At 40.6% G+C, this 9,790-nt stretch overlaps 1 protein-coding gene across 3 annotated transcripts in view; it reads left to right on the top strand.

Annotated features, from left to right (window-relative positions):
* Positions 1-1,959: 1,959 nt before the first annotated feature.
* Positions 1,960-9,790, top strand: part of PIK3R1 (phosphoinositide-3-kinase regulatory subunit 1) — a 61,198-nt gene continuing 53,367 nt past the window's right edge. The window contains exons 1-3 of one of the 3 annotated variants that reach the window (XM_070938843.1): positions 4,716-4,782; positions 5,023-5,265; positions 6,234-6,327. The gene's annotated coding sequence lies outside the window, so the exon portion shown is untranslated. Of the gene's footprint in view, positions 2,110-4,715; positions 4,783-5,022; positions 5,266-5,344; positions 5,368-6,233; positions 6,328-9,790 lie in introns of those variants that run through there. The other 2 variants (XM_070938844.1, XM_070938842.1) reach the window with 2 other exon arrangements.

Here is a 9,790-nt window from a genome sequence, read left to right as displayed (position 1 = left end):
GATAAATGCACAGGATTGCACACCCTACTGGTTTGTGTAATATGAGTATATTCACAGTCATAATGAGCTGATGCAATTGAAAATTTACAATCAACTCATCTGTGTATCTTATTTAAAGATTTTATCTCATGTTAAATCTACACTTTAATACTCTATGAGATGGTCTACCATTTTCTTAGATTATTTGTAGAGCTACAGGCCATTTTAAAATCAAGCTTTTTGAATTTTGTGTTTTGGAGCCATATTTGCAGAGTACAGGTAGTCCCTGACTTACGACCACAATTGAGACCAACATTTCTGTTGTTAGGTGAGACATTTGTTAAGTGAATTTTGCCCCATTTTACGACTTTTCTTGCCACCGTTAAGTAAATCACTGCAGTTGATAAGTTACTAACACAGTTGTTAAGTCAATCTGGCTTCCCCATCGATTTTGCTTGTCAAAAGGTTGCAAACATTGATCACATGACCTTGGGACACAGCAGCAGCCAAAAGTTTGAACCAGTTACCAAGCATCTGAATTTTGATCACCTGACCACGAGGGATGCTACAAAGGTTGTAAACTGAAAAAAATGGTTATTTTTTTCAGTGATGTTGCAACTTTCTATGGTCACTAAAGGAACTGTTGTAAGCTGAAGACTCCCTGTACCTTCCAGCTGTATTGTGACACGCAGGTGTCAAAAGCAGATCAGGGAAGGCTGTTTTGATTTTTCTTCTTGTGCCATATCCGTCATCGGACGTTGGCGATCATGTCGGCAATCCTATTTTTGTCTACAGCCGCATGAAAAAGTCAATGGTGGGTTTCTCCCGGTTCCGCCGAGCCGGTAGCGGAGACGATATGACGTCACCAAACCGGTTCTGCCCCCCCGTCCCCCCCGCATTATTCTTACCTTTTATTTGGCCCCACCCCCAATCTATTGCTGCCTCTTGAGTCCCAACTGATGGGCTATAAGGAAAAACTGTTTAAACTCTTGCCCTGGGGCTTCAAAGGGCCACCCTACAGCTGATCAGTGGTAAAAGGCAGTTTGGTGATAGACCAGTGCCTCCAAAAACAAATGAGTAGACCGGTGCCTGCAAAAATAAATGGGTAGACCCATATAGCTCTGCAAGCAGTTAAAAGCCTGGTAGACCAGTACCTCTGCTAAATCGGTAGTAAAAAAATTTAGAACCCATTCCTGGAAAAAGCGCTGCTGAGTTTTGTCCAAACCAGTCCCTTAGATTTTGAAGCCACTATGCTCTTCTTCTGCCTGGACCACATTTGCCTTCAATCTTTCCCTGTTTTGATTACCTATGGGAATTCCACTACACCAGAAAGTTCAGCTTGTTCCTTTTTTAGGCCCTAGCCCAGTTTCCCCCTTGCCTATTCTTTCAGTCACCAAACTTTTAATGCGAAGACAGGCCGCCACAGACACCAACGTCGCAACGCACGAGCCCGACTACTAAATTAATGTGATTAAAGCAGCCGGGCTGTGCGGGGGCGCGCGCACGTGTCTGCCTGCCTTGGAATTTCAGCGCAGGAGTTACACACAGACACGCGCGGTCTGCGGACGCGGCTGCAGCGCAATCCCGCATGAAGCAACCGAGGCTCTGGCGTCGCCTTGGCCAGTTCCGTTCCGAGCCTCAATAGAGAGTGAGGAAGGGCCAGCGGAGGGGAGGGAGACCTCCAAGTCTTACGCTTTCCACCGGGCGAGCCCCCTTCATACTGCGCCCCTCTCCGGGGCCACGAGCGCCCCATTTTCCCTGCCTCCTGGCCCCCGCAAAGAGGACGGGGTGGCCAAGCGCAGGCGGAGCGCTCCGAGCCGGCACCAGCCACCAGCCCGTCGGCTCCTCAGCCTTGGCTAGCAGCGTGACAGCCCAGGCTGGCGGGGAGGCGGTGCTTGGGTCCCCAAGGCGCGGGGCGGGTTGGCAGGGGCGACGGAGCGGAGGAGGAGCGAATGGCGAGCTGAGAGGGCGGCCAGCCTTTTCACGGCTCGGGCTGCCTTGGCTGGGACGGAGGCGGCGGGAGGGAGCGGCGCGGCTGCGGTGGAGGCGAGGGAACGGGCGGCTTCTGCAGAATCGCCTCCTTTTCCCTGCCTCGCGCGGATACAGGCTCCGGAGAGCTGGCCGCGGAAGGTGAGGGGGTGCCTGCCGCGGGTATTTGGGCGGCCTAGCGAGGGCAACGCCTAGGGGACCGATATCCTGAGCGGATCAGCGAGGCCTCTTGCAAGCCCGGGGTTGGAAGGGGCGCGCGAGGCCGTGGGCTTCGCTGCTGACTGGGTTGCTGCAGCTGCTGCTGCTTCCCCCCCCCCTCCGTGGCGGGCTCGGGGCTGTAAGCGCGGCGCGTGGAAAGCGGCTTCCTATTCCTGCCTGCCTCACTTCTCCTCCCCGCCCCGCGCTTTGCTGAGCTTTGCTGAACGGAGGAAGTTCCAGGAGCCTCTGCAAGCGCTGGAGCCCCGACCTGCATGGGGTTCCGTGGGACCCCCGGCCCGGGCCCTGCGGCTTGGAAACGGAGGCGGTTCGGGAAGAAATGAGCTTTAAGCGTTTTAGCCGCCGTCATAATGGTTGCGTTACATGGCAGCTCCTAAGCCCAGGCACGCGGGACTGCCGGAGACTGCGGGCAGACGGCGCTGGCAGCCCAGGGGAAGATACTGCAGGAATGCCCACATTCAACACGTTTTTTCCTGTCCGCCGAAGATAATACGTCCTGGCCGCAGTCACTGTAAATTTGCCTTCAGTTGCAACACGAGTAGGCGAACTGTGGAAAAGACTGTTGAATCCGATAAATGTCTGAGCGTCTCGGGGGATTTTTTGCCCTCTGTAGTTCAAGATAGACATTAACTGCCCTTCTAATATTCCCTACCGTTTCCCCGTTCTTTTTATCCAACGCATCTCGTCTGGGCACCAGTGGCTAGGAAACTCATTGCTAGCTTATTAAGTTGTATTAATTATTATTATTATTATTATTATTATTATTATTATTATTATTATTATTATTATTATTATTATTATTATTATTATTATTATTATTATTATTTTAGTAATCCAGAAGTGAGTGACCCTTCTTTCTTGCCTAGAAACAGTTTGCAGGGGCAGTAAACTGAGGTGCTAGGCTAGTAAATGCTAAACAAAGCTTGGTACTAAAATTGCACACAACTATAACCATCACAGTCGGGGGTGTGTGTTTGGGTGGAAAAGATTTGACTGCTGCTGTGTACAGTGGAGGTGCCATGGGTTGAATCAATAACAGTGATATCTATGAGGCCTGTGTAAATTTCAGTGAAGAAAGTGTACTGAGCTGTTGAGAGATCTTCTTGTGCTGCTGAGAACACTGCTTTGTCCTTTGCTTCTTTATTAGTGGCATTTGGGAAGAATAGCTCTTGTTAAGGAGTATTGTGACTTTCTTGGAAATCAGAGTGTCTGGTTCTGAAAAGAACAAATGAGTGGTTGAAGGTTTTGAGCGCATGGGAGGGACAAAAATCTGGTGGGTTTTTAATGCCAAATTCTTCTTCCCAACCATTGGAATAGCTGCATGTGCAAATTGTGTCTGACAACTGTGAGGCAAGGAGTTGTGATACCAGTTCTGGCCAAAAATCTTTGGAAAGCAAGCGGCCTCTCTCTCTCACTGTTTTGGCTGTTATTAACGGAGACCCTATGACTCTACATCTGTGGCACATCTTGTGAGGACTGTTTGTGGAATAAAGTATGTATAAGCTAACTAAGTTGGCAAAAACTAAAAATTAGAAGGATGATTTAAACTGTATGTAGGAATTAATTGTACGATAAACCAGGTTGCTGGGATTCCTGGTTATGTTTACTCCTGAGAAATCCCACATCAATACTAAGATAAATAAATTGTCTCGTGACACTTAAAAAAATAACTGGATTGAAATTTAAGTAGTACATGGTTCCTAATTATTGTATTCTATTTTCTTGTAGAAGTAATTAAAATTCCGTTCTGAATCCAAAACATATTGGTGTAAATGAAAGTAGATTGACTTGAGTAGGAATTATGTTTAAAATAACTTTCAGAATTGGGATGATTTAAAATTTTGATTAATTATCCACTTTCCTACATATGCGTTCATTATTTTGATACATCTTTTTCTTCTGGTTGCTGATTTTTTTATTATAACTTTGCAGGCTCCGGAAAGCTCTGGAAACTGTTAGATTAAATTATGAATACAGTCATAGGAAAAAGTTTTAGGATGAGTGCAACAACTGAAAACGTAAATGCAACTTTTTGCTTTCAGGATGGCAAACGCAAAATGTTGTGTAGTGAATTGAAAAAAATACTTTAAGCGAAGTCAAGTACTTTAACATAGTTTGTGTGAACCGTCATTTACTAAACTGCTTAGAAAATCAGAGATTGGACAACTATTTATCTGAAATGGTATAAGGTCTTTTGCTTGAGCAGGGGTTGGACTAGGAGACTCCAAAGTCCCTTCAAACTCTGTTATTTTGTTCTGTTCTATCATAATCTTAGGAGCCCTGATATGGAAGTAACTACTTGGGATATGTATAATATTTTTTAAAAAATAGTTTGAATGTGTATATGAAAAATAAGTTAATATCTCCCTGGTGTGAACAGTGATTCTCATAACACAATTTTGTCTTCTCGGAAATAGGTTTTACTGAGTTCACCGGGATTTATAATCAGGAAAATAGATTAAGATTGCAGTCTTAATCTGCTGGCATTCTATTGATTTCAGTTACATTCTGTTGTTTGTTTTTTGATTAATTTATAATAAAGCAGATCTTTGCAGAGATGCAAGTGGATGATCTTCATTAACTGCAGATAGATAAAATGTGAGCCATATTTATTTAATGGAATCTCTGTGTTTCTCTTTGACTATTCTAAATCCATAATCCTACATGTGTTATCTGGCATTCATGTATATGAATAAGCTGTGTAAAGACTTCTATAATTAATCAGTTCTAGACAGTTTATGTAATCATAGCTATAGGCAATGGCTTAGGCTTGGATTAAATAGGACAGGTCTGTGTGTCTTCCTTCAAAAACTTCTGATTTTGTTTTCTAAATATTAGATCATGCAAATGTGCTTAGGCAGAGTACTTCAGCATATCTCCAGAAGCAGAACATTGATACTAAGGCTATTGCCCAAGAATATAACTGGGCTTGTCACGCGAAAGTCACTTTCCTCTCTGATGAGCTGCAGACAAGAGAGTGCTGTGAAGCTGATAACAGGGCCAGGATTGCCAGCTGTGCTAAATACCAGTATATAGACATAAAGCTGAAGAACCAAAGAGGAGTTGGACAAGAGAATGATGGTATTTTTTATGGGCAAACAGGAGAAAGGGAAATCTTTCCTAGTAGCTCACTCTGGGCTACAGATAATCTTTTTCCATATTATATATCATTGATCTCAATAGGTTAGAGTTTCTAATAAACTTTGTTTATGTTATAATAATCCTTTTATGTTTTAACATGTGGGGGACTGAATTGTATCCTACTGTAGCATTTTAGGGGACAAAACCTGAGTAATCAGTTTTTGTAGTGTTTAGAGAAGCTATTTGACTATCAGAATGCATATGGCAACAAAAATAAACAGAGAATACTTTCTGACACCCCTATTGAACTCAAAACTATTTCTCAACAAGATAATAAATATTTCAAAGCATTTAGAATATTTAGGCAAGTGTTAATTTTCTGGTACATAGTGTACGCATATTAAGTTGAATGTTGGCAGTGTTCCAACATCTCAAGGCAAGGTGTATTTAAAAGTATACTTTCTTGTTTGCGGCAAGAAAACAATGCAGTTAAAAGGACTTCAGAACAATTTAATTCATACTTAAACATTCTCATCCTTTGTGTCCAATTTCTGTCACGTAATTGTATGTTGTGTGGAAGTTCTAAAATAAGCAGTAGATTGATAAACGTTCAAATTAATGTGAAATACTTTGGTGGTGTGCTTTAAGTTAAGCTACAACTTTAATCATGAGTTCCAAATCACTGAAATATCCTTCAAGAATCTGAGTTCAATATAAAATAATTATTATAGGATAAGGATATAATATATTTGTGTGTGCTTGCATGCACACGTGTGTAAAAATAAAAAAAAATCTCATAAGATGTTAGTGGTGTTTTGGTCTCAATACTTCTCTGTATGTTACTGCCTCTGGATTCTTTTGGTACATAGTTTGCTGTTAGGCATAAGTCTCTAAATAAAATACTCTTAGGCAGTGTTTGGAAATGGGCAGAAGTAACTTATCTTAATAATGCATGTTAATTCTTTCAGTTGCAAAGCATAGAAAAACAATGGAAAAGAACTATTGAAGAGAACCTCTGCAATGCACATGGATAATTACCGGTGACTTCTTTAGATTAAGAAGGTAAACCTTGCAGTAAGGAGAGAAGGACAATAGGTACATTTAAGGAAGACACTTTGCTTTTCATGTAACACTTCTTTTGGCAGGCCCCGTTTGTTTTGGTTTTCTGCAACAAACTTTTCAGTTGTGTTAAACAGATGGTGTTTGGTACAGAGGTAGTTTCTGATATTTTATATTCATAGGACTTTTTTCTAGCTGTAACAGCTTGGAGAGGTAGGGTGGTATAGTGGTTAAAGTACTGAATTAGAGCTCGTTTCTTATTAATCTCAGATGATGGAGCTTTGCGGCAGTTAATTTCTCCCAGTCCAAATTGCTTTAGAGAACTGTTTTAAGGAACATTGGAGGAGAAAGTGCTGAATATAGGTAGTCCTTGATTTACAATTATAATTGAACCCACAATTATGATTGTAAGTTGTGGCAGTTAAGTGGGTCGCCACATGAGCAGTCCTAATTTTCTGACCTGTTTTGCAACAGTGGTTAAGCAAATGCCGTAGTTGTTAAATGAATCTATTATTCCCAATGAGATTTTTTTTTTTTGCCAGAAATGGGAAGTAAACGCTGGAAACTGGCAAAAATAACTGGAAATGTGACTGTGGGATATTGCAAAGGCCATAAAGTGAGCGGTGGCCTAGTGCCCAGAATGCAAACACATGATTGTGGGGTGAGAGGTGGCTGCTATTGGAACCTCTAAATCAGGTTGTAAATACCTTTTGGAGAATTTATCATAATTTTGAATGGTTGCTAAGCAACCGGTTGTGGAGTAAGGACTACCTGTGTGCTGCCTTGAGTTATTAAGTGAACAGCATACAACTGCTTTATCCAAATGGTGAATGTAATTGTTTTGGGTTTTACAAAAAAATTGATAATAAATGGCAATATGGGAAAGTTAACTAATAATTATTGCCCATTCTCTCCAAATCTGCATTTCACTGGAGATGCAGGTGACAATGATGAAAATTAAAAGCTATTGTGATTGACCTATGGATTATAATTTAAACTTAATTTTCCATTTTAGCATGAGTGATTAATGCAGATTCATAAAAATAACATTTACCTTCAGTTGAACTTGATGGATGCAACCAGTTAGATATCTTGATAATAAGACAGAGGGTTTGGGGTTCCAGCCTTTTAGAATCTCTGTGTGTGTTTTACCTACTAGTCTAATGTAGCATTCCCTGGAGGTCCCCCCATCCTAGGACTGACCCTGCTTAGCTTTTAAGCCAGGTAAGATCAGCCAGGTGCTGCCACCTGCTGGGACACAAAACATGTACTTGAAACTATAGAAACGTTTCTACTGAATATTAATAATGCTTCCTTACAGAATGGTATTTCCAGAGTTTGTTCTCTGGTGTCACTGTTCTGTCTTTAGCATTGTTGTTGCTTATGAATTTGTGATAAACAAATAATTATTAAGTATTGTGTTTCTCAATGAAAGTGTCAAAAGCAGTGTTGGACTTTGCATTATTCAGGTACCTGCAAACCATGCCTAAAACTATGAATGAAATGGTTATAGGTTTCTTTTCTCCAATAAAAATAAGTTTGTTTTGCTTTTAAATTTTGTTAGCCTATGACATGCTGTTGAATTTTTTTCTAGTCTGGTCTAACTTTTTTCAGTATTCCATAATCAAATCACTGGGTTTTTAAAATTCACCCAAAATTTCTTCAAGCACTACTACTTTGTAGGTGTGAATGGGCATACCTAGATGTGTATATATGACTGCATATGGGTGAGTGGCTCAGTGGTTAGGTGGATGGGTGGATACATGACAAATGAATATTAAAAAAAGAAGATAGGCTTCATCTAAGGAGGAACAGTTGTATGGAAACCATGCTGCTTCTCAAGAGTTTCATCTCAGAGCAACAAGACATATTTGCACGACGCCAAATGTTAAAAAGGTTATTCTGATTTAGAAAAGGAAAAAATAAAGTGACTCTATAGTTCTATGGGTTTTTCTCAGTGCAGCTCTGGGGAAAAGATTACCAGAGAAAAGAATACTGAATCATAGCAATATAGTAGTTCTTTAAGATAAGATCCTAGCCATAGTAGTGAAATTTGACAAGAAAATAACATTAATATTTTCATTGTTATAGTGTGATAAAAATATATGAAAGCTATTAAATATATTCGGTGCAGAAGATTATCTCATTGTGTATTGTTCTTGGAGGAACAAAAGGAGAAATGTTGGCTTTGTCAAGTTTGATGTTCAAACACAGTTGACCAATGAAGATATGAATTCCTGTAATCATATTGCATTGATTAGGAGTAATTATGAATAGGCTGATATAGTTATGTTTGTTGTTTGGCATTACCCAATTATGTGGGGAAGAGGCTGCCTGCATGTAGAGAATTGTTGGCTTTGACAGTTTCATGGTTTAGTAGAAAACAGTTTTTTCTTGACTCTTTGAAGAAGAAATGAAGTAGGGGCTATTTTGTTCCTGTTGATATAAACTGCTGTCTTCACCTCTTGTGTCAGTGCAAAATAACACCATCATAATATATGTTGTCTTAATTGTCAGTCCTTCCCCTTCCCCTGTAGTTATTCATTGTCCAAATTGCAAATGTATCTAATATTATAAACAGGTTGATTGGATTTCTCCTCTGATTTCATTGCCATTTTTCTTGTCAACCTCCTCAGCTTTGCTGGCTGGGGAATTCTGGGAGTTGAAGTTCTCCAGGCTTAAAGTCGCCAAGGTTGGAGACCCCTGCTGTATAAAATATCCACCAATCAGTCAGTATACATGAGGTGAAGTTGGCATTGTTCTATAATTTTGGAATTTATATTTAAATTTAAAATTATATAAAATAAAGAAATAATTGGGAATAAGGTACTCCGTTATAAATATGCACTTAATAAAAATTAAAAGTTAACCAAGCAGTGCCAAACATATTTTAATTTTTTATACTTTATTCCATATTTTTAGTAGACAGGGTACAAAAGCCCGAAACTAAATTATGCAAGGAGAAGGAGTCCACATAAAATAAATTTGCATTTGCTCTGGGAAGTTGAATTACCCAAAGGGGTTTGAAGTGAGTAAAAGAAGAAACATATCCAGAACTCCAGTACTGAAAAATTACCGATAGATTTCTAGGGCTCCGTGCTTGTTTCAACATGGTTAAGAATTGTATCTGGGTTTTTTTTAAATCAGAAATGTAAATGCAGACATAGGTAAAGGAGGAGAGAGAACAAGGCTACAGGCAGCTCAAATAAATATTTGTCCTCATTCTATTTAGTTGCATTTCAATAGATCCCATGGCTAGGAAACCAGGAAACTGCCAGGCCAGGGTGGACAATCCACCTGCTGAAGGGGAGAGCCTGAACTCATAGCATAGGTGTTCTTCTACCCTCCCAAAGTTATATAAGAAAAGGGCAGAGGCCTAATTATCGTCACCAAATTTGAGCAGCTAAGTCACTGGAGAGTATTTTATCTATCTATCTGGACCCGTACCAGTCGGGCTTCAGGCAGG

Source organism: Pituophis catenifer, unplaced genomic scaffold (assembly GCF_029215685.1).
Source record: "Pituophis catenifer annectens isolate HBS135680 unplaced genomic scaffold, rPitCat1.0.hap2 SCAF_2, whole genome shotgun sequence".
NCBI classification, from domain to species: domain Eukaryota; kingdom Metazoa; phylum Chordata; class Lepidosauria; order Squamata; family Colubridae; genus Pituophis; species Pituophis catenifer.
This window is presented reverse-complemented; position numbering and strand designations above follow the sequence as displayed.